A 26,262-nucleotide genomic window follows, 5' to 3' on the forward strand; every position below is an offset into this window, starting at 1 on the left:
TGCAATTGAGCATTACTGGTGTGGTAGAAGAAGGCGTGACAGTTGTAATTCGACTAGATAGCATGCAGTTCCACTTATCCTCGCTGAAATGTGTTCTGATGTGGCGCAGAAAGAGATCAGTTAGAAATAACACTTAATGGATGTGACAGGTTGTCCTTCAACATTTCGGGCTCAGGGGGTTGGGAGATATTCAGGTTAGACTGTACCTCTGGGCTGTAAAAGAAAAAAACACATTAGAATTGAAACTTGTGATCGGAAGAGTTACACGCATGCAGACGTCAGCATGCTTGTACCTCTTCCAATCACAGTTAACAAAGTCTGCCCACCACCACGCCAAGGTTTTCTGAAAAGCCAAGCCACCCCCAAGGTGACATCCGAAGGCAAGTGTGTGGAGGGCGGGGAAGGTTAACCCTTGCAATGAGCACATAATTAGCTTGGAGCATAGTTTCCGGGCTCCAGTTCGTATTTTAATGTCCCACCGATTCTTGGCATTTTAGCCACAGCCTCTGTGGAGGCAGGCTATAATTGCATGGCAGCTGCCGAATTAACGCCAAAGGCAAGTCCGTCTGCTCCTGTCTCTTCCTGGATGGTGCCAGGGCCCAGGCCCCCTGGCGGTTCCGCTCCACCTATCTTGTGCTACTGGGTGACTGAGCATCTCTCCCTCACCCCTGCATTTATGGAAACCTGCCACGACACTATGGACCTGTCTAATGGTATGACTTCTTGTGGTAAGTGCCACTCCACCATCTCTGCAATGTCTATGATGAAGCCCGAGGGGAATAGCCCTAAGTCCGCTCAGTGTGTTTTTTTTTTTTTTTTTACTCAACCGGTGATCTCTTCTAAAGCACAAAGCCGAAGGTGTTGACCTCATTTTCAGCCACCAGCCTGTTGCACGTTCCTCTTGGAAAACCTGGCTGCAGGCCACCCCCAACATTCCCCCAGATTATTCTATTCTGAGGCTTGATAGACCTGATATTTATTGATTTACAGGAAATACAGTGGGGAAAACAAAGAAATCGCATACAAATCTGGAACCCTACTAATCGTAGGAGAGCATATGACATTGCTAGAGCAGAACCCCCCATCCCACCCGTTATAAATCAGATACGTTTGTGTAAGCCACCGCTGCAACTCACGGTGCTGCCGGTAGGGGCACAGTGAGTCTTAAAAGCTGTAAGTACTTAGGACAAGTGAGTTCTTGGAATTTAGAGGTGAGAATTGATAGAAATGGTTTCCAGAGGTCAGGGAATGAGGCTCCTTGGTTTGAGAGCGAGGGATGCATGCAATACCCAGAATAAACCATATGCGATCCCCCCCACTGAGCCAGAATATTCTGAAGGGCCGCTCACATTGGTGGACCAATCTGATGGCTTCTGCGTGATTTAAGGGGAATGTGAGAGAGTAGGGCAGCCCTAGTTGAATGTAGGCTGTGAAGTGGGGGAGCTGTGTATCAAAGTGAGTGTCGATATCATCGAGCACGTGAGTCCAATAGTTAACGATTTGAAGGCATTCCCATAATAAGTGTTTCAACCTACCCTGAGAACCGCAGTTGTGCCAACATAGGGGGTCTCTAGCAGGTTTCCCCCATTAAGTCTAGGGGGTGTTAAGTACCAATAAGTGGCTATTTTAGTAGTTGTCTCTATACTTGCTACATTGTGTGCAGTGTGTCGGGCTCTATAGTAAATGTCCTCCCATTCCCATTGTGTAAATGTGTGGCTCAGTTCTGAGTCCTATCTCCTCTGACTCAGGGATTTATTAACCTCTGGAGGTGGTCGAAGTAGGCTGTATAGTTCAGGTGTGAGGCAAGTGTTTGAGGATTTAGACAGCAACCACCTCTCAAATGTAGTTATAAGGTGTTGCACCTGGCATCGAACCCCAGGATGGGTCATCTAGTGTCTGATCTGCTGATATTGATAATGTTAATTTTTCAGGTGCTACTGTTGTAGGCAGAAGTTCTTGAAAGTCAAGGGGATGGACTTGTTAAAGAAGTGTCAACTAGACCTCTGGCCTTCCGGGGTCCCCTGAATAAAAGTCCCCTGAGTCGAGACCAGTGGTAAATTCACTGCTGTTGAATTCTGGGTCACACACTTTGGGTGTTAGTGGCAATGGAAATGTTAAGGCTCTTTTCTCTACGGCCCCTCCCACATCACCAGAGGGGCCTGCGTGACAGGTGAGAGAGAGAGACTTTTGGGGCATATCGACCTGGGAAGGAAGGGGATCTTCCACAGAGATTGTCCCGTTACTGCTCTATCCACAAAAAGCCGATGTTTTTTGGATTCTTGGCGTGACCACTCCACAAATGTCTTCAGCTGTAATGCCCTGAAGTTCTCCCGTAAGTTCAGCACCCCCAAGCCTCCCTCATTCGGCGATGTATAGCACAGTTCTTTGTGCAGGCGAGGTCTCTTGTCTGCCCATATGAAACATTCCACCTTATGCTGCAAGGGGTGTATTATGCCTGGGGGGGTTCCAGCAGGAGGGTTCGGAAGAAGAATAGTATCTTTGGTAGTATTGTCATTTTTACTGCCACGACTCGACCAAGTCAAGACAGCGTGTGTGGGCTGCAGCAGTGTTGGTCTGTTTGTATTTGGTGGAATAATGTGGTGTAATTCAATGATATTATGCGTTGTGTATTTGCAGTGAGTTTTATCCCCAGGATAAGGTATTACAGGTGGTGCCCATTTAATGGGGTCGGTGTATTGCAATGCCACCAGTGTGGGAACTGTAACGGATAGGCTGATAGCTTGGGATTTATGGATATTGAACTTGAAGCCTGCTGCTTGAGTAAATTGTTCCAATTTGGCCAAAAAGGCCAGAAGGGAAGTCTGTGTGTCTTCTAATGTTGCCACTACATCATCCGCATATAAACTAAGTGTGTGTTCATCTCCTTCTGAAGTGCACCCCAGCAATAAGAGGGTTGTTGCGAGTCCTTTTGGCTATTGGCTCCATGTATAGAAGGAAGCGAAGGAGGGAAATCGGGCACCCCTGCTCGTACCTCACTGGATGGGGAAAGGGATAGAGGTGGAGGTGAAGCCATGCGTTGTCACTGGTCTACTGTCACTATTTAAGACCAATTTTAATAATCTAGCGGGGAGGCCAAAATGTTGCAAGGTCTCTTAGATAAGGCCAGCACCCTAATGAACACCTTTCCTGCATCGATAGAGAGGCGCATGTGTTCGGTGTCAAAGCGCTGTGCTTTATCAACGATATGGAGTAGTGGCTTAGTGTTATCAGCGCATTGATGATTGGGCACAAATCCTGCCTGGGCTGGGTCTATCAGGCCAGAAAGGAGGGGGGATAGTCGTGATGCTAGAATCCCAGTGAACAGTTTTAGGTTTACGTCAAGGAGAGAGATTGGCTTGTAAGAGGCACACTAGCATCTGTCCTTACTGGGCTTGGGTATTAAGACCACTGAGGCTTCCAGCATAGTTGATCGAAGTGGTGAAGTGGTTCTGACGGCATTGTATACTCTAGTGGGGACAAGGGCAACAATGGAGCAAAAGGTCTTACCATAAAAAAACAAGGACGTTTCTGTTTAGAGATGGCAGATATCACCTCCCCTATCCTGATAGGGGACTCTAATGACTCAGCCTGGTATTGTGTTATTTTATTGGTGGCCGCTTCTCAAACGTATTGAGCTGGGGTGTCAGGGGGGAGATCTTGCAACTCGTAGAGCCCAGCGTAATATTGGCGAAACATTTCAGCAATCTGCGGGTCTGTGACCTGTACATCTCCCCTCGAGGTAAGCACCAATGTGATTCCAGATGTTTGTCTCTCTACTCTTAGCCTATTGGCCAGCAATCTTTCGCACCTGTCCACCAGATGTATAAAGTGTGGCGAAGTCTAAGCGCTGCGTACTCTGCCCTATCTAGGTCTCGGCTGGTCAGTTGCGCCTTTGCAGTCTCTAGCTTTTCCCAGACAAGGGTGCGCTAGTCCTCTGGTGTATGCGCTCTAGCTCCTATACCTGTTTCGTCAGGATGTCGCTCTTGTTTCTAAGGATCTTATTATCCGAGGAGGCAACTGCAAAAGATTCCCCTCTAACCACCGCCTTCATTGTATCCAAAACGGTAAGTATGGGGGTCTCAGTAGTGTAATTTGTCAACAAGTAGTCTTGTAATGTCTTCAAAATCTGCTGGATCACCTCAGGGGGATATAGTAATGTGTCTCTGAGGTGCTAGGTTCGTAGTGGAGGGAGAGGCTGCTAAAGAGATATTTCTATCTACGTCCTCATATACGTGCTAGAGTTGTGTAGAGAGTGGTAGCAAATGAGGCATAGGATTGAGAAAAGTGTGCTAGATTGAAATTGAGATTAGAATTACTTTCACATGGAGGGAAGCTTTTTAACCTGTTTCCCTGCACTCTGTGTGTCGTAGTCTGATACACAAGAGGGACTGCTGTTTAGAAACTGTGTTCTTCTAACTCCAGCCCACTTTAAATAGGAGCCTAATGTTTTCAATGGTGCAGAGTACTTTCCCATTAGCACCTCTACTTGCCTTGCAGTAATAATCGCAGATAGGTCCCTAGTGCGTAATTGCAGATGTCTGGTCCTCCTGTCTAATGGACTAACGGTGGCCTTTTCCATCTGTAGATTATATTGAATGGCCAGCTGAGGTAGTGTTGCAGAGGAGAATCTTTCTGCGTTGCTGAGACAAAAAAAAGGAACTCAAATTCATCAGCCTTCTGCATGCCTCTATCAATTTATATGGTAAGTCAAACTCGCTTTTAATTGATTTGCTCTCATTAAAAAAGGTTCATAACATCTGATGGCTCCGAGGACCTTTTAGTGGGGTCTTCCACATAAATATAACTTTTCAAGATGGTAGCAATATTGGTTAACTGATTGGGATGTGCTAAAATAAAGATGTTAGTCTCTGTTACTCATAGTTTTTATTAATTCCACTAACTGTAGCATAAACCTTTCTCCCTTAACTTATCAGATCACCGAATTGCTAGGGTTGTACCATAACCTAAAAGAATTCCAGTGAGAAGGGTTTGCTGTCACTTGGCTGCTAAAGAGATCTTTATATCTACGTCCTCATATAGGTGCTAGAATTGTGGAGAGTGGTAGCAAATGAGGCATAGGATTGAGAGAAGTGTGCTAGGTTGAAATTAAAATGGAGAATAGACGTTTTAGTAAACTTTGAATTTTCACCATATTACATACTCTATTGTACTAATAGTGAATGCTTTATGAAAATAATTTTATTTGGTAGTGTTGTCTTTAGTTTGGAAATATTCAAGTTCTAATAATGGACTAACGGTGGACTTTTCCATCTGCAGATTATATTGCATTGCCAGCAGAGGCAGTGTTGCAGAGTAGAATCTCTCTGCGTTGCTGAGACAAAATAAAAAAAAATCACATTCATCAGCCTTCTGCATGCCTCTATCAATTTTTATGGTAAGTCAAACTCCCCTTTAATCGTTCTGCTCTCATTAAAAAAGGTTCATAACATCTGATGGCTCCCAGGACCTTTTAGTGGGGTCTTCCACATAAATATAACTTTTCAAGATGGTAGCAATATTGGTTAACTGATTGGGATGTGCTAAAATAAAGATGTTGGTCTCTGTTACTCATAGTTTTTATTATTTCAACTAACTGTAGCATAAACCTTTCTCCCTTAACTTATCAGATCACTGAATTGCTAGGGTTGTACCATAACCTAAAAGAATTCCAGTGAGAAGGGTTTGCTGTCACTTGGCTGCTAAAGAGTTCTTTATATCTACGTCCTCATATAGGTGCTAGAATTGTGTAGAGAGTGGTAGCAAATGAGGCATAAGATTGAGAGAAGTGTGCTAGGTTGAAATTAAAATGGAGAATAGAATTTTTAGTGAACTTTGAATTTTCACCATATTACAGACTCTATTGTACTAATAGTGAACGCTTTATGAAAATAATTTTATTTGGTAGTGTTGTCTTTAGTTTGGAAATATTCAAGTTCTATTAATGGACTAATGGTGGACTTTTCCATTTGCAGGTTATATTGCATTGCCAGCAGAGGCAGTGTTGCAGAGGAGAATCTCTCTGCGTTGCTGAGACAAAAAAAATAATCTAATTCATCAGCCTTCTGCATGCCTCTATCAAATTTTATGGTAAGTCAAACTCGCATTTAATCGTTTTGCTCTCATTAAAAGAAGTTCATAACATCTGATGGCTCTCAGGACCTTTTAGTGGGGTCTTCCGCATAAATATAACTTTTCAAGATGGTAGCAATATTGGTTAACTGATTGGGATGTGCTAAAATCAAGATGTTAGTCTCTGTTACTCATAGTTTTCATTATTTCCACTAAGGTGGCAATTACGATCCGGTAAAAATTTTCCCCGTACGACTCGTATCCGGTCTTTTTACCGTACGAATCGTACCAGTGCCGTACAAACTGGCAATCATGATTCGCATGGTAAAAAGTCCATACGAACCGCATTCGGAATATTTTCCCACACGTCCTCGGGTCGGAAAATGTGTCCGACACGTCCTCGGACGATTTACCGTACAAATGTGAAAAGTGAAGTCCGACCGAGGAATCACGATCCAACCCGTTTGTCCGATCTCACAACCGTATGGTAAAAACACCGTCCGCACCGAACTCCCATTGCAACCATGGAGACATGTGCCCGCATACGCGCCCAACACTCCCCCCAGCACCCATACGTTCGAGTCGTACTCCCCGTTAATGTACACCCCCCCTGTATGTACACCCGTGTACGTGTCGAACCCCACATCCGTGTATGTACACCCCTGTACGTTCTAGTCGTACCCCCACCCCTGTATGTGTCGTACCACCGTGTATGCACACCCGTGTACGTCAGAGTCGTACCCCCACCCCTGTACGTGTCTTCCCCCGTGTACCTACACCCGTGTACGTCAGTCGTACCCCCACCCCTGTACGTGTCGTACCCCGTGTATGTACACCCCTGTACGTTCGAGTCGTACCCCCACCCCTGTACGTGTCGTACCACCGTGTATGTACACCCCTGTACGTTCGAGTCGTACCCCCACCCCTGTACGTGTCGTACCACCGTGTATGTACACCCCTGTACGTTCGAGTCCTACCCCCACCCGCGTATGCATGGAGCGTACCCACACCACAACATCCTAAGGACGGAGCGCACCCCAGGCCCCAACATCACAACCGATAGTACGACTCGTACCAAGCCACACACAAGGACAGCACTGTACAACAAAAAGGCCCATGTACACACCGTATACACGCCAAAAAACGCACGTACACCATTCGAATGGCACAAAGCAACAAAACATGTCCAACAACTACCAAAACAACACATTCACTGACCTGCAATAGCCATAAACAAACAGAGGCCCAAAACACCACCACTCCTTATAACCCACCCACCCAAAGTTCAAACACAGCCACACCCACCAATGGACCAATAAAAAGGGCCCACACACACAAACCATGAGCCTTTGCAACAGACTCACTGCTGCCAGACCCCACAGACAACCTACAGCACCAAACTAGAAGCTACACCACACCTTACACTTGCACACCTTCACACAACCACCTTCTCAAACACACCCTCATCACATTCACACACACACCTGCACAACCACACCCACACACCCACAACCATCCACACCCCCCCACCATCCACACCCCCCCACCATCCACACCCACACCCCTCACCATGCCCACTAACAAGAATCCAAAGTTCAGTAACCGAGAGTTGGAGGTCCTTGTCGATGAAATCCTCAGAGTCGAGCCACAGCTCTTTGGAACCTTGGTCAGACAGACCAGCATGTCAGAAAAAACAGCCATGTGGCAGACCATCGTCGATGCTGTGAATGCTGTTGCGTCCACCAGAAGGACCAGGCATGAATGCCAAGCCAGGTGGTACGATCTGCGGAGGAGGGTCCGAGCCAAGATGCTGGATGAACACAACCAGGCCAACGCCACTGGAGGAGGGCCGTCCCACAGACCCGTACACTACCAGCCCTGGGAGGAGAGGGTGATGGCCATACAGCTGGTGGAGGCAGTCGAAGGATTAGGAGGACTCCGAGACCCGGGTGAGTACACAAACAACGCACCTCACATGGGGGGGAACGTCATCCACAACCAAAATCACTAACAGGCACGCAACCACCCCAAGCTATCGCATGACTCCACCACACTCCATGAACACGCACATGCCACTGGCGCCACCATGCCCCATGCACCCAGCTGGACAATGTCAAGTCATAGGCCACAGAAGACACCAACACATGACACGGTAACCCGGATGGCGGGAGGGTGGGCCCCAAAATTCACATAGTGCAACTCAGAAGCAGACAACAATGCCCTCTGCCCATATGGCCTAGGTCACAGCCAGACAAACAGTGTGTCCCCACACAGGAAAGACTCGCCAGCAAATGGCGGACGCCTTGCATCAACACATGGGGGTGAAGGCACTGTTTTGCACATGACAGCAGCTAATGAACAGCCAACATTGTGAAAGAGTGGCAGCACACACCACCACAGCAGCAGCGCAGAGACACACACTACACCCAATGGGTGCCTGGAGATCAGAAACAAACTCACATCAACAATCCAAGGGCCATTCAAAGATCTGCTAACAGTGTGTGCCCAGGAAGCTGGGCTGAGGTGACAGAGGGTGACACACAGAGGGAGGGAGAGGGGGACAGAGAGGGAGGGAGAGGGGGACAGAGAGGGAGGGAGAGGGGGACAGAGAGGGAGGGAGACACAGGGAGACGGACAGAGGGAGGAGGCTGACACACAGAGGGAGGGAGAGGGAGGGAGAGGGGGACAGAGAGGGAGGGAGACACAGGAAGACGGACAGAGGGAGGAGGCCGACACACGGAGGGAGGGAGAGGGGGACAGAGAGGGAGGGAGAGGGGGACAGAGAGGGAGGGAGAGGGGGACAGAGAGGGAGGGAGAGGGGGGCAGAGAGGGAGGGAGACACAGGGAGACGGACAGAGGGAGGAGGCTGACACACAGAGGGAGGGAGAGGGGGACAGAGAGGGAGGGAGAGGGGGACAGAGAGGGAGGGAGAGGGGGACGGAGGGAGAGGGGGACAGAGAGGGAGGGAGAGGGGGACAGAGAGGGAGGGAGACACAGGGAGAGCAAATCAGTCCTTTGGTGTGTGGGAATGTCTGCTCGTCAGCAGGTGGACTGCGTGCATGTAGACCAGGGTGGCCAGTGCCAGCACCCCCCCCTCTCCTCCATGGCTGAACACAGGGCCATGTCACAACCTGTGCACGAGCACAACGACAGCTACCTGCATCATTGAAGTGTGTGTAACTACTTCATGTGCCCACGTACAGTGCAACACGGAAGGTGCCAATGCACGGCTTGCCACACCTGCCCACTCCACTGCTGACTGCAGTCAAACTTGACGCAGCAAGTAAGACTGTGCCACACATAGTTAAAGGCGCCAAACCTGTGCCCAAGGGACACACCCATGCACAAGTGCACTGTGAGTGGAATGCCAGACAGAACCAAATTCCCAGAGGAAATGTTCCAACTTTGGAACTGATGAAACATGGATGTAGCATGGACCTAAATTAACATTGTCTCTCTCACACACAGGTCAACCTCGTGGTTCACCCCCCAACACTGGGGGGGAAGACTCACAGGACCCGGCTCTGCGGGAGGCCGATCCCACCGGCAGCGACGACTCTCACCACTCTGTGGACCAACCCGACCCCGACCAACCTGGCCCCTCTGGTGTCCAACGACCTGCAGCACCTGCGTCAGGTACAACGGGGCCAACCACCACCCCCACTCCTGCCACATCCCAGGAGACACCCAGGATCCCTGCCCCACCACCACAAAGCAGCCAGGCTGGCCAGGAGGGACACAGTGTCCCGGGCACCCAGGAGGAGGCAGGCGACAACGCCAATTGACACCCCTCAGGGGTCCCGGAGACCCGATGTGCCCACAAGGGCAGGCCAGGTGCAAGTGGGCAGGGGTGGTGGGAGTGGAGGACGGCGGAGGCGCCAGCCTGACCAGTTGGCTGGGGACCCGGTATTTTCCCATGTCCGAAACATCCTGGACACATACCGGCAGGACACCACGGGCCTGGCTCAGGTTGTGTCCGTCCTCGAGGGGATCAAGACCCAGCAGGCTCAGCAACATGCAGAGCTACATGCCTGTCTACTGCAACACGGATGGAGGACGGACAGGCTGAGCTCGTGACGGCGTACACGGGAATTCACGATACACTCCGTCGGATGGCCGACAACATGGGCAACCCTCCCTGTGCCAGAAGGCGGAGAACATCACCACCCACAGGGAGGGATCAGGAGGAGGAGGAAACATCCGATGGAGCATACCAGACGTCGTCACGGCCTGCTTCTGAGGCTCCCCGCAGGAGGCCGGGTCGTCCACGGAAACAACCGTGAGGGTCGGCGCTACATCACCATCTCCCAGGACACCTGGCCTGGCACCTGGCCCACTGGAGCAACAGCATCACAGCATCAAAAGACATTCTCTGCCACATGGCCTTGCTGGTCACCGTCTGACCAATGTTGACAAAGACTGTGGCATGGACTCTGAGGATTTCCAATGGCAAGGACACCAACTCCCCTACTGAACTTTGGATTCCAAACACCCGGAAAGCCCCTCATGTCATATCCCCCCCCCCCCTAAAATAAAAAGTCGCACCATGATGAGAAGATGCCTGCTGGTTGCATTATTACCTTACATGTGTCTTGTAAAGTCTAACCATGCCTGAGTTCTCTTTTGACTTCAACCATCCACACCCTGGGGCATGAGACTGGCACAGGACACACGGGTCACAGTGTATTAGGCAAGACAGACATGGAGCACCATACACACCCGTGATGGGCCCAACCAGCTGAGGGGGTGGCCGCACAACCGTGCTGACAGACATATTGAGTACAGCAACAGTCATGCGCAGAGGTCAGGGATCATGTCCAGTGTCCTGGGGGGCACCCAGGTATGTGTATACAGGTGGCAGAACCATGTCCTGCAAGCTTGAGTCCGGTGGATGCACATAATGGGGGCCTGGCCAACGTTGGATGCATGGGGATGGCACATGTCACAATACCCACACAGTCATGGACATCATGCACAATACACAGTCTAATCCCACACAAACAGCTTGCCACTCGACACATAAGACACATAGCCACTATCAGGGAAAACCATGCCAGACATGCAGGATGCACCGTGGCAACACACCAGCATTGACAGAGAAGAGGCACCTTGGAGGCATAGGGACACCTTTATTAGTCATGTTCTCGGGATTGCAGAGGCAACTTGAAGTACACATGAACACTTCATGTGGAGTAACATGTGGGTCCAACACTGCCACCCCCCTTTTGCAGCACAAATGCGTGATAGCCATGGAACTGGCACACAAGTGTCGGCTAACAGCTAAACACCCCCAGCTGCTCACGGAGAGCCTGCCATACACCATTGATCAGCTGATGTGGACGTCCCACAGCATGTCAACCCTATGCAAACCGTATGTGTCCAAGGGCAGTGTTACACACATTGATGCCATCATCACAATCCACTATCCCATCACTGATGACTGTGAACAAGTCTGACCATCTATTCAGGGGTACCCAGCTGCATGTCATGTGCACCATGGTGATGCGACATGTCTGCAGAGGAACCAAACATCGACAGGGGCAGTGTGCATACATCGTGAACAACTGCCACACCCAATACACCCCTGATGCATCCCTTACCCTAAGGAGACTTCCAAACTTGTCCGTGCGTGTAACGCTGAGTCAGCACACGATGACGTGTCCATAAGGAATATCAGTGCCACAACAATGCAAGCAGCAGACGGCATGCGCAAGTACCTGGGGAAGAGAGACACACAAGCAGTCAGACACAAGAAGCACAGCCACTTGCATGTGCATTTACTCGACACATGTATGGATGACAACATGCTAGGTCACAATTATGACTGGGGATATACAACCATCACTGGCACCATCACTCCAGTGACACACCCACACACACCTCTGACTCACGTGCCATACATGCAGGTGGAGAAACACATCACAACACATGCCACACGGGGACCAATGCGTGCACACTCAGACACTGGTACTCACCACTAAGCAAAGAAGTCGCGTATGAGCCGAGTCCGGATGTCCTCTTGCGGCTCCACATCCTCCACATCACTAGCCCCATTGCCAAGCCCTTCGTCCTCCACGGGTGGATGGTCCTCGTCATCTTGATCCAGGATGAGTGGCACAGCTTTCTCAACTGCCATGTTGTGCAGCATGCAGCAGACCATGAAGATCTTGCAGACCTTCGCCGGGGCATATGGGAGTGCGCTGCCGGTCTTGTGTAGGCACCTGAATCGGCTCTTCAGCAGGCCAAACGTCCTCTCTATCACTCGCCTTGTCCGGCCATGGGCGGTGTTGTAGCGGAGCTGGGCCGGCGTGATGGGGTTGCGGAGAGGTGTGATCAGCCATGGCATGTTGGGATATCCAGCGTCCCCTACATGGGAAGCACATGGACATCGTTAGAACAGGAGAAGCGGTCGTGCTGGAAGTCTACGCAAAATACAGGACAGACAGACTGTACCCACCAACAACACATGCTCGTTCGTTGCGCAGCTGCGTCATCATTTCAGGCATCCTGCTACGCCTCATGATGTAGGCATCGTGTGCTGATCCTGGAAAACGAGCACAGACATGTGAAATCACCATGTTGGACAGACACACCACAAGGGCATTGATGGAGTGGTAGTGTTTGCGATTCCTGTACATTACCTCCCGTGCGTGTGGTGGTACCAAAGCTACATGTGTCCCATCTATGGACCCAATGACATGGGGCATCCCTCCCAGGGCATAGAATCCACGCTTGACCACAGTTAACATTTCAGGGGTTGGGAAATGGATAAACTCATCCAGGTGAATCAACATGGCCTCTAAGAAATCATGCAGCACACGGCAGAACATGCTCTGGGACATGCCACCAACATGAGCTATGGTATTTTGAAAGGTACCCGTGGCTAGAAAATGTAGGGCTGCCATTACCTTCAGCTTGGGTGTCAGTGCCGTAGGATACCTGTGCAGCGGTTGCAGGTGTGGTGCCAGTCTCGCCGTCAAATCCAGAATCAACCGTTGGGGGAAGCGGTAGCACCGGATACAATCATTCTCCCGCATGGCAGCCAAGTCCGTAATTGCTCGGGGAAGAGGCGGCGCTCTGCAGGAAATCGGAAATGACAAGGAGGAGTCGGTGCACCACAACAACAAATAATTTGTCCTGAGCACATGTTAATCTGTTTATACACATATGCTACATACGGAGTGAGGTATGTGCCACATGCCCTGGACACGTATGGCTGGCAGGTGACACTCCTCCCAAGACCCAGCGACAGACGCAGATTGAGAACCTCCGCATGCCATGGCATGGGATTAGCTGTGTCCCAGTGCAAGTGAACAGCCAGACGCAAGACAGGAGTGACATACACCCACACATCAGCAGAAGTATGATGTCGATTGCAGAGACTGGTAGCGGAACACTAGAGCCACAGGTCACATGACATTACACTAGGACAGCCCACACACCTTGCCATGAAGGTGCACATGTGATGACTCACCACACATTCATAGAGAGGATGCAGACATGTCCTTGTTACGCTAATCTGTGTCCCATGCATACATACACACCTCACATCCGAGACCACATGTGGCCTGGTGTGCGTAACAGTGTGCCATGGCCATCTACACACAGACACATGTTGGTTGCTGCAACAGCTGCAGCTTTCGAGGGAGCTCAAACATCTACCTAATGTGAACCCCCCACACATACATGACATAGTCACATTGTGCACCATGGGTAGTGACATGTCAGGTGTGGTAACCCCTGTACCGGGCCTCAGGGGACACTTCCGTGAGTTGGTGTCCGTGCCATGCCAGTGACGCTCATGCCAAGTGTGCAGTACGACATGCACACATGTCAAAGGAGTCAAGGGCATGCCTGGCACACATTGCACGTCACACATTACATATGTACACATCTCATCATACATCTGGTGCCTTCTCCACTCAGGAGGATTGTGCCACATCACACCCTTTCACACCTGTGCCCCACACATGTAGTACTGGCCAGACAATGCCTTGATGTCCATCCATGGACAAGTATGTCAGCCCTATCCCTTCCTGTGTGCTGCCTGTCACCACTGTGATGTGTGAAAAACACCGTACTACTGCAAAGAGGGCCTGTGTACCTTCCCGTATCACTATGGGAGTGCTGCCGTATGTGTACCCATCATGATGGTGAGCGTACAGGCGTGTGTACGGTCCGTACCACTACGAGTACGCATACGCGAGGACACCCATAGTGGTACGGCTCGTACACACGCCTGTACGGTCCCCATCACTATGGGTGTCCTCGCGTATGCGTACTCGTAGTGGTACGGACCGTACACACGCCTGTACGCTCACTATCACTACGAGTACGCATACGCGAGGACACCCATAGTGATGGGGACCGTACAGGCGTGTGTACGAGCCGTACCACTACGAGTACGCATACGCGAGGACACCCATAGTGATGGGGACCGTACAGGCGTGCGTACGAGCCGTACCACTACGAGTACGCATACGCGAGGACACCCATAGTGATGGTGAGCGTACAGGCGTGTGTACGGTCCGTACCACTATGGGTGTCCTCGTGTATGCGTACTCGTAGTGGTACGACTCGTACACACGCCTGTACGGTCCATACCACTATGGGTGTCCTCGCGTATGCGTACTCGTAGTGGTACGGACCGTACACACGCCTGTACGGTCCCCATCACTATGGGTGTCCTCGCGTATGCGTACTCGTAGTGGTACGGCTCGTACACACGCCTGTACGGTCCGTACCACTATGGGTGTCCTCGCGTATGCGTACTCGTAGTGGTACGGACCGTACACACGCCTGTACGGTCCCCATCACTATGGGTGTCCTCGCGTATGCGTACTCGTAGTGGTACGGACCGTACACACGCCTGTACGCTCACTATCACTACGAGTACGCATACGCGAGGACACCCATAGTGATAGTGAGCGTACAGGCGTGTGTACGGTCCGTTGCTTTGCATTTGGGGTGCCCTAGGGCCCCGGAACGCACCGTACCTGTGTGTGAAGCTCCAAATTACATAGGGGACACATGGGGGACAAGTATTAAGGCCTACATGCATGCTGGTTGTCATGGAGACCAAGTTTTAAGTTTGAATTTGTTCTGGAAGGTGCACAGCAGAAGTCAGTTGGAATGAATCTACATTGTTGCAATGTGTTTGTGGGGTTGACATCATGCTGACGAAAAAGACAGAATAAGAACCCACTGACTGCTAGGTTTGAAGGGATTGGAGGAAACATAGGATGCAAATGTGAGTGACCAATCACTCTGCACTCCTGTGAATTAAATGGGCCAGCAAGGCAAATATAAGGCAGCCAGGTCCCATGAGGGAGCACTTGCCTGCACATCTCTGTATTCCACGACCCAGCTGCTGCTACTGATTCCCTGGAACCATGTCAAGGGCTGTGGAGAGGTCACAGCCATTCACCCTGGAGGAGAACATGGCTTTGGTGGATGTGATCCTCCCACAGTACCCCATGCTGTATGGGCGACCAGGTTATCAGGTGAGTGCAGTGTCCACTGGCACAGACTGTGCCCCTTTTTCGTGACTGTGACTTCTGGCATGGACCAGGGAACACATTGCAAGGAGGGGAAGGGAGGCAGGAGAGCACAGCAACACTGTGGGTAACAGGATCCGCACAGCACCATAAAACCCTGGCAGTGTACCCATGGAACAGTGCACGTACAAATGCAGGTGAAACACAACAAACACACATGTACCTACCCCCTTGCTGCTGCATCTCCTGTAGGCGCCTGTCCAAGTTGGGAAAGACCACCGCCAGCACACGCTTGTGGATGTGGGTGAGACGGCGGCGCCCGCGGTTCTTACGGCTCTCAGGTGAGTCCCCCAGCAGGACCCGTGCGATCCTCCGCGTCCAGCACCGGATATCCTGCCAGCGTTTCCTCACCTGGGACAGGCTCCGCCTCCGACCATCCGCACCCCTCACGGCACTGACGGCGGTCAGCCAGATCTGCTCCTTGGCAGTGGCGCCTACCTGTGAGGATGAACAAGTGACACTACATCAATACACCTGCAACATGTCACAGAGACACATATGTGAACAAATTAGCTGGTTACAACAAGGCATGTCATGCAGCCAACGCATTGCACCTTTGCCATAGGGACATACTCCTCTGGGGAAGGGCAAAAGCAGTACGTGCCAGTGAAAGTACACAGGTGGAATGAGGGCAAACACACAATCAATTATCAAGGCTCACACTGTGCATCACACCCACCCCTCCTGTCTCTGGGCACTGCTGGGAGGACTCTGCACACACCCCTCCTGTCTCTGGGCACTGCTGGGAGTGATAGGCACCCACCCCTCCTGTGTCTGGGCACTGCTGGGAGGACTCTGCACACACCCCTCCTGTCTCTGGGCACTGCTGGGAGGACTCTGCACACACCCCTCCTGTCTCTGGGCACTGCTGGGAGTGATAGGCACACACCCCTCCTGACTCTGGGCACTGCTGGGAGTGATAGGCACCCACCCCTCCTGTCTCTGGGCACTGCTGGGAGTGATAGGCACCCACCCCTCCTGTCTCTGGGCACTGGTGGGAGGACTCTGCACCCACCCCTCCTGCCTCTGGGCACTGCTGGGAGTGATAGGCACACACCCCTCCTATTTCACAATCTGTACGCTTAGTACATACACATGTGTGGGTTCGCTCCATGGGGGTAGGGTTCGTACTTACACTGTTGGGGTGGGAGTCGGCTCCATACGTATGCGGGTGGGGGTACGTGTCGTACTTACACTGTTGGCAAGAGGGGTACGCTCCATGCATACGCGGGTGGGGTATGGGTCGTACTTACACTGTTGGGGTGGGAGTACGCTCCATGCATTCGCGGGTGGGGGTACGTGTCGTACTTACACTGTTGGCATGGGGGGTACGCTCCATGCATACGCGGGTGGAGGTATGTGTCGTACTTGCACTGTTGGCGGGGGGGTACGCTCCATGCATACGCGGGTGGGGTACGGGTCGTACTTACATTGTTGGGGTGGGAGTACGCTCCATGCATACGCGGGTGGGGGTACGTGTCGTACTTATACTGTTGGCATGGGGGGTACGCTCCATGCATACGCGGGTGGAGGTACGTGTCGTACTTACACTGTTGGCAGGGGGGGTATGCTCCATGCATACACGGGTGGGGTACGGGTCGTACTTACACTGTTGGGGTGGGAGTACGCTCCATGCATACGCGGGTGGGGGTACGTGTTGTACTTATACTGTTGGCATGGGGGGTACGCTCCATGCATACGCGGGTGGAGGTACGTGTCGTACTTACACTGTTGGCAGGGGGGGTACGCTCCATGCATACACGGGTGGGGTACGGGTCGTACTTACACTGTTGGGGTGGGAGTACGCTCCATGCATACGCGGGTGGGGGTACGTGTCGTACTTACACTGTTGGCATGGGGGGTACGCTCCATGCATACGCGGGTGGAGGTACGTGTCGTACTTTCACTGTTGGCAGGGGGCGTACGCTCCATGCATACGCGGGTGGGGTACGGGTCGTACTTACACTGTTGGGGTGGGAGTACGCTCCATGCATACGCGGGTGGGGGTACGTGTCATACTTACACTGTTGGCATGGGGGTACACTCCATGCATACGCGGTTGGGGGTACGTGTCGTACTCACACTGTTGGGGTTGGGGGTATGCTCCATGCATACGCGGGTGGAGGTACGTGTCGTACTTACACTGTTGGCATGGGGGTACGCTCCATGCATACGCGGGTGGGGGTACGTGTCGTACTTACACTGTTGGCATGGGGGGTACGCTCCATGCATACGCGGGTGGAGGTACGTGTCGTACTTACACTGTTGGCATGGGGGGTACGCTCCATGCATACCCGGGTGGAGGTACGTGTCGTACTTACACTGTTGGCAGGGGGGGTACGCTCCATGCATACGCGGGTGGGGGTACGTGTCGTACTTACACTGTTGGGGTTGGGGGTACGCTCCATGCATACGGGGTGGGGGGACGGTCCGTACATATCCCTCCCCACGCTATGTGATGCTTGTGCGGCCCGTACCCAGGCCTTTGCCACGTGAGTACGTGCCGTCCCGCCATTGTTGGGGTGACGTAGGTGTGAGCGTGGTACGACTCGTACCCACGCTCTTAAGGCATGGGTACAGGACGTACCTGTCTGGTTGTGTTGCCGGTTCGCGTCGTCATGAACTTCCGTTGTGGCGGTCGCTGGCTTAGCTGGACACGCCCCCACCCCCTCGTAGTGACCAAGGCCTGAGGGTCAGGTATGTCCAAGGCATGTGTGCTGTGTGACTATGGTGGGGGTTTTGTGGCCTGCCCCTGGTCCTGCCCCCCCCTTTCCCCCCTCCCTTTGTTGTTCTGACCTTGTGCGGCGTCTGCGTCGTAACCTGTAGAGGAGGTGGACTGCTATGAGGGCCGGGATGACACGTAGGTTCGGGTCCATGTCTGTCCGTCGCATACGGGTTCTCCTTGTTCGCGTCGTCCTGTCTGTCCGTCGCGTACTGGTACTCCTTGTTCGCGTCGTCCTGATTTCCCGGCAGTTTTTGGCAGCCGGAAAATATTCACCGTGCGGGATGACGTCGGTGCGAATCGTAATTCCTGGTTCGTGAATGGCAGGCTGCGCGCGTCCCGACGTCAGCTCGGCGCATTCCCGGATCGCATTTGTATGTATATTTTCGTCGGTCGGGGTTTTGTACGATTCGTACGGAAATGGTGTTTCCGTGCGAATCGTAATTCCATGTTGGTAGATTTTGACGACCGGGTACGCGTCGGACGGAGAATATGCTCCGTCCGACGGTTCGTACCCGGTTTTTACAGGATCGTAATTGGCACCCTACTGTAGCATAAACCTTTCTCCCTTAACTTATCAGAACACTGAATTGCTAGGGTTGTACCATAACCTAAACGAATTCCAGTGAGAAGGGTTTGCTGTCACTTGGCTGCTAAAGGGATCTTTATATCTACGTCCTCATATAGGTGCTAGAATTGTGTAGAGTGGTAGCAAATGAGGCATAGGATTGAGAGAAGTGTGCTAGGTTGAAATTAAAATGGAGAATAGAATTTTTGGTGAACTTTGAATTTTCACCATATTAGAGACTCTATTGTACTAATAGTGAATGCTTTATGAAAATAATTTTATTTGGTAGTGTTGTCTTTAGTTTGGAAATATTCAAGTTCTATTAATGGACTAATGGTGGACTTTTCCATCTGCAGGTTATTTTGCATTGCCAGCAGAGGCAGTGTTGCAGAGTAGAATCTCTCTGTGTTGCTGAGACAAAAACAAAAGAAATCAAATTCATCAGCCTTCTGCATGCCTCTATCCATTTATATGGTAAGTCAAACTCGCCTTTAATCGTTTAGCTCTCATTAAAAGAAGTTCATAAGATCTGATGGCTCTCAGGACCTTTTAGTGGAGTCTTACGCATAAATATAACTTTTCAAGATGGTAGCAATATTGGTTAACTGATTGGGATGTGCTAAAATAAAGATATTCGCCTCTGTTACTCATAGTTTCTAGTATTTTACTAACTGTAGCATAAACCTTTCTCCCTTAAATTATCAGATCACTGAATTGCTAGGGTTGTTCCATAACCTAAAAGAATTCCAGTGAGAAGGGTTTGCTGTCACTTGGTTGCTAAAGAGATCTTTATATCTACGTCCTCATATACGTGCTAGAATTGTGTAGAGAGTGGTAGCAAATGAGGCATAGGATTGAGATAAGTGTGCTAGGTTGAAATTAAAATGGAGAATAGAATTTTTGGTGAACTTTGAATTTTCACCATATTAGAGACTCTATTGTACTAATAGTGAATGCTTTATGAAAATAATTTTATTTGGTAGTGTTGTCTTTAGTTTGGAAATATTCAAGTTCTATTAATGGACTAATGGTGGACTTTTCCATCTGCAGGTTATTTTGCATTGCCAGCAGAGGCAGTGTTGCATAGGAGAATCTCTCTGTGTTGCTGAGACAAAAACAAAAGAAATCAAATTCATCAGCCTTCTGCATGCCTCTATCAATTTTTATAGTAAGTCAAACTTCTCTTTAATCGTTTTGCTTTCAGTATAAGAAGTTCATAACATCTGATGGCTCTCAGGACCTTTTAGTGGGGTCTTCTGTATCAATATAACTTTTCAAGATGGTAGCAATATTGGTTAACTGATTGGGATGTGCTAAAATAAAGATGTTAGCCTCTGTTACTCATAGTTTCTATTATTTTACTAACTGTAGCATAAACCTTTCTCCCTTAACTTATCAGATCACTGAATTGCTAGGGTTGTTCCATAACCTAAAAGAATTCCAGTGAGAAGGGTTTGCTGTCACTTGGTTGCTAAAGAGATCTTTATATCTACGTTCTCATATAGGTGCTAGAATTGTGTAGAGAGTGGTAGCAAATGAGGCATAGGATTGAGAGAAGTGTGCTAGGTTGAAATTAAAATGGAGAATAGAAGTTTTAGTGAACTTTGAATTTTCACCATATTACAGACTCTCTTGTACTAATAGTGAACACTTTATGAAAATAATTTTATTTGGTAGTGTTGTCTTTAGTTTGGAAATATTCAAGTTCTAATAATGGACTAATGGTGGACTTCTCCATCTGCAGGTTATATTGCATGGCCAGCCGAGGCAGTGTTGCAGAGGAGAATCTCTCAACGTTGCTGAGACAAAAAAAAAATCTAATTCATAAGCCTTCTGCATGCCTCTATCAATTTTTATGGTAAGTCAAACTCGCCTTTAATCGTTTTGCTCTCATTAAAAGAAGTTCATAACATCTGATGGCTCTCAGGACCGTTTAGTGGGGTCTTCCGCATAAATATAACTTTTCAAGATGGTAGCAATATTGGTTAACTGATTGGGATGTGCTAAAATAAAGATGTTAGTCTCTGTTACTCATAGTTTTTATTATTTCCACTAACTGTAGCATAAACCTTTCTCCCTTAACTTATCAGATCACTGAATTGCTAGGGTTGTACCATAACCTAAACGAATTCCAGTGAGAAGGGTTTGCTGTCACTTGGCTGCTAAAGCGATCTTTATATCTACGTCCTCATATAGGTGCTAGAATTGTGTAGAGTGGTAGCAAATGAGGCATAGGATTGAGAGAAGTGTGCTAGGTTGAAATTAAAATGGAGAATAGAATTTTTAGTGAACTTAAAATTTTCACCATATTACAGACTCTATTGTACTAATAGTGAACGCTTTATGAAAATAATTTTATTTGGAAGTGTTGTCTTTAGTTTGGAAATATTCAAGTTCTAGTAATGGACTAACTGTGGACTTTTCCATCTGCAGATTATATTGCATTGCCAGCAGAGGCAGTGTTGCAGAGGAGAATCTCTCTGCGTTGCTGAGACAAAAAAAATAATCTAATTCATCAGCCTTCTGCATGCCTCTATCAATTTTTATGGTAAGTCAAACTCGCCTTTAATCGTTTTGCTCTCATTAAAAGAAGTTCATAACATCTGATGGCTCTCAGGACCTTTTAGTGGGGTCTTCCGCATAAATATAACTTTTCAAGATGGTAGCAATATTGGTTAACTGATTGGGATGTGCTAAAATAAAGATGTTAGTCTCTGTTACTCATAGTTTTTATTATTTCCACTAACTGAAGCATAAACCTTTCTCCCATAACTTATCAGATCACTGAATTGCTAGGGTTGTACCATAACCTAAACGAATTCCAGTGAGAAGGGTTTGCTGTCACTTGGCTGCTAAAGGGATCTTTATATCTACGTCCTCATATAGGTGCTAGAATTGTGTAGAGTGGTAGCAAATGAGGCATAGGATTGAGAGAAGTGTGCTAGGTTGAAATTAAAATGGAGAATAGAATTTTTAGTGAACTTTGAATTTTCACCATATTACAGACTCTATTGTACTAATAGTGAACGCTTTATGAAAATAATTTTATTTGGTAGTGTTGTCTTTAGTTTGGAAATATTCATGTTCTAGTAATGGACTAACGGTGGACTTTTCCATCTGCAGATTATATTGCATTGCCAGCACAGGCAGTGTTGCAGAGTAGAATCTCTCTGCGTTGCTGAGACAAAAAAAAAAGAAATCAAATTTATCAGCCTTCTGCATGCCTCTATCAATTTTTATGGTAAGTCAAACTCCCCTTTAATCGTTTTGCTCTCATTAAAATAGGTTCGTAACATCTGATGGCTCTCAGGACCTTTTAGTGTGGTCTTCCGCATAAATATAACTTTTCAAGATGGTAGCAATATTGGTAAACTGATTGGGATGTGCTAAAATAAAGATATTCGCCTCTGTTACTCATAGTTTCTAGTATTTTACTAACTGTAGCATAAACCTTTCTCCCTTAACTTATCAGATCACTGAATTGCTAGGGTTGTTCCATAACCTAAAAGAATTCCAGTGAGAAGGGTTTGCTGTCACTTGGTTGCTAAAGAGATCTTTATATCTACGTCCTCATATACGTGCTAGAATTGTGTAGAGAGTGGTAGCAAATGAGGCATAGGATTGAGATAAGTGTGCTAGGTTGAAATTAAAATGGAGAATAGAAATTTTAGTGAACTTTGAATTTTCACCATATTAGAGACTCTATTGTACTAATAGTGAACGCTTTATGAAAATAATTTTATTTAGTAGTGTTGTCTTTAGTTTGGAAATATTCAAGTTCTAATAATGGACTAACGGTGGACTTTTCCATCTGCAGGTTATTTTGCATGGCCAGCAGAGGCAGTGTTGCAGAGGAGAATCTCTCTGCGTTGCTGAGACAAAAAAAAATAATCTAATTCATAAGCCTTCTGCATGCCTCTAAAAATTTTTATGGTAAGTCAAACTCGCCTTTAATCGTTTTGCTCTCATTAAAAGAAGTTCATAACATCTGATGGCTCTCAGGACCTTTTAGTGGGGTCTTCCGCATAAATATAACTTTTCAAGATGGTAGCAATATTGGTTAACTGATTGGGATGTGCTAAAATAAAGATGTTAGTCTCTGTTACTCATAGTTTTTATTATTTCCACTAACTGTAGCATAAACCTTTCTCCCTTAACTTATCAGATCACTGAATTGCTAGGGTTGTACCATAACCTAAACGAATTCCAGTGAGAAGGGTTTGCTGTCACTTGGCTGCTAAAGGGATCTTTATATCTACGTCCTCATATGGGTGCTAGAATTGTGTAGAGTGGTAGCAAATGAGGCATAGGATTGAGAGAAGTGTGCTAGGTTGAAATTAAAATGGAGAATAGAATTTTTAGTGAACTTTGAATTTTCACCATATTACAGACTCTATTGTACTAATAGTGAACGCTTTATGAAAATAATTTTATTTGGTAGTGTTGTCTTTAGTTTGGAAATATTCAAGTTCTAGTAATGGACTAACGGTGGACTTTTCCATCTGCAGGTTATTTTGCATGGCCAGCAGAGGCAGTGTTGCAGAGGAGAATCTCTCTGCGTTGCTGAGACAAAAAAAAATAATCTAATTCAAAAGCCTTCTGCATGCCTCTATCAATTTTTATGGTAAGTCAAACTCGCCTTTAATCGTTTTGCTCTCATTAAAAGAAGTTCATAACATCTGATGGCTCTCGGGACCTTTTAGTGGGGTCTTCCGCATAAATATAACTTTTCAAGATGGTAGCAATATTGGTTAACTGATGGGGATGTGCTAAAATAAAGATGTTAGTCTCTGTTACTCATAGTTTTTATTATTTCCACTAACTGTAGCATAAACCTTTCTCCCTTAACTTATCAGATCACTGAATTGCTAGGGTTGTACCATAACCTAAACGAATTCCAGTGAGAAGGGTTTGCTGTCACTTGGCTGCTAAAGGGATCTTTATATCTACGTCCTCCTATAGGTGCTAGAATTGTGTAGAGTGGTAGCAAATGAGGCATAGGATTGAGAGAAGTGTGCTAGGTTGAAATTAAAATGGAGAATAGAATTTTTAATGAACTTTGAATTTTCACCATATTACAGACTCTATTGTACTAATAGTGAACGCTTTATGAAAATAATTTTATTTGGTAGTGTTGTCTTTGTTTGGAAATATTCAAGTTCTAGTAATGGACTAACGGTGGACTTTTCCATCTGCAGATTATATTGCATTGCCAGCAGAGGCAGTGTTGCAGAGGAGAATCTCTCTGTGTTGCTGAGACAAAAAAAAAAGAAATCAAATTCATCAGCCTTCTGCATGCCTCTATCAATTTTTATGGTAAGTCAAACTCGCCTTTAATCGTTTTGCTCTCATTAAAAGAAGTTCATAACATCTGATGGCTCTCGGGACCTTTTAGTGGGGTCTTCCGCATAAATATAATTTTTCAAGATGGCAGCAATATTGGTTAACTGATTGGGATGTGCTAAAATAAAGATGTTAGTCTCTGTTACTCATAGTTTTTATTATTTCCACTAACTGTAGCATAAACCTTTCTCCCATAACTTATCAGATCACTGAATTGCTAGGGTTGTACCATAACTTAAACGAATTCCAGTGAGAAGGGTTTGCTGTCACTTGGCTGCTAAAGGGATCTTTATATCTATGTCCTCATATAGGTGCTAGAATTGTGTAGAGTGGTAGCAAATGAGGCATAGGATTGAGAGAAGTGTGCTAGGTTGAAATTAAAATGGAGAATATAAGTTTTTAATGAACTTTGAATTTTCACCATATTACAGACTCTATTGTACTAATAGTGAACGCTTTATGAAAATAATTTTATTTGGTAGTGTTGTCTTTAGTTTGGAAATATTCAAGTTCTAGTAATGGACTAACGGTGGACTTTTCCATCTGCAGATTATATTGCATTGCCAGCAGAGGCAGTGTTGCAGAGGAGAATCTCTCTGTGTTGCTGAGACAAAAAAAAAAGAAATCAAATTTATCAGCCTTCTGCATGCCTCTATCAATTTTTATGGTAAGTCAAACTCGCCTTTAATCGTTTTGCTCTCATTAAAAGAAGTTCATAACATCTGATGGCTCTCAGGACCTTTTAGTGGGGTCTTCCGCATAAATATAACTTTTCAAGATGGTAGCAATATTGGTTAACTGATGGGGATGTGCTAAAATAAAGATGTTAGTCTCTGTTACTCATAGTTTTTATTATTTCCACTAACTGTAGCATAAACCTTTCTCCCTTAACTTATCAGATCACTGAATTGCTAGGGTTGTACCATAACCTAAACGAATTCCAGTGAGAAGGGTTTGCTGTCACTTGGCTGCTAAAGGGATCTTTATATCTACATCCTCCTATAGGTGCTAGAATTGTGTAGAGTGGTAGCAAATGAGGCATAGGATTGAGAGAAGTGTGCTAGGTTGAAATTAAAATGGAGAATAGAATTTTTAATGAACTTTGAATTTTCACCATATTACAGACTCTATTGTACTAATAGTGAACGCTTTATGAAAATAATTTTATTTGGTAGTGTTGTCTTTAGTTTGGAAATATTCAAGTTCTAGTAATGGACTAACGGTGGACTTTTCCATCTGCAGATTATATTGCATTGCCAGCAGAGGCAGTGTTGCAGAGGAGAATCTCTCTGTGTTGCTGAGACAAAAAAAAAAGAAATCAAATTCATCAGCCTTCTGCATGCCTCTATCAATTTTTATGGTAAGTCAAACTCCCCTTTAATCGTTTTGCTCTCATTAAAATAAGTTCGTAACATCTGATGGCTCTCAGGACCTTTGAGTGTGGTCTTCCGCATAAATATAACTTTTCAAGATGGTAGCAATATTGGTTAACTGATTGGGATGTGCTAAAATAAAGATGTTAGTCTCTGTTACTCATAGTTTTTATTATTTCCACTAACTGTAGCATAAACCTTTCTCCCTTAACTTATCAGATCACTGAATTGCTAGGGTTGTACCATAACCTAAACGAATTCCAGTGAGAAGGGTTTGCTGTCACTTGGTTGCTAAAGAGATCTTTATATCTACGTCCTCATATAGGTGCTAGAATTGTGTAGAGTGGTAGCAAATGAGGCATAGGATTGAGAGAAGTGTGCTAGGTTGAAATTAAAATGGAGAATATAATTTTTAATGAACTTTGAATTTTCACCATATTACAGACTCTATTGTACTAATAGTGAACGCTTTATGAAAATAATTTTATTTGGTAGTGTTGTCTTTAGTTTGGAAATATTCAAGTTCTAGTAATGGACTAACGGTGGACTTTTCCATCTGCAGATTATATTGCATTGCCAGCAGAGGCAGTGTTGCAGAGGAGAATCTCTCTGTGTTGCTGAGACAAAAAA

The 26,262-nt window shown here is 47.3% G+C and overlaps 1 long non-coding RNA gene across 1 annotated transcript; it reads left to right on the forward strand.

Annotated features, from left to right (window-relative positions):
• Positions 1–5,972: 5,972 nt before the first annotated feature.
• LOC146811930 (uncharacterized) lies at positions 5,973–20,774 on the forward strand. The gene is made up of 4 exons (XR_014966803.1): positions 5,973–6,087; positions 19,273–19,390; positions 19,967–20,084; positions 20,661–20,774. It is a non-coding gene; the product is annotated as an uncharacterized LOC146811930 (long non-coding RNA).
• The last annotated feature ends 5,488 nt before the right edge of the window (positions 20,775–26,262 follow it).

The sequence above is a fragment of the Triturus cristatus genome, chromosome 7 (genome assembly GCF_964204655.1).
Source record: "Triturus cristatus chromosome 7, aTriCri1.1, whole genome shotgun sequence".
NCBI classification, from domain to species: domain Eukaryota; kingdom Metazoa; phylum Chordata; class Amphibia; order Caudata; family Salamandridae; genus Triturus; species Triturus cristatus.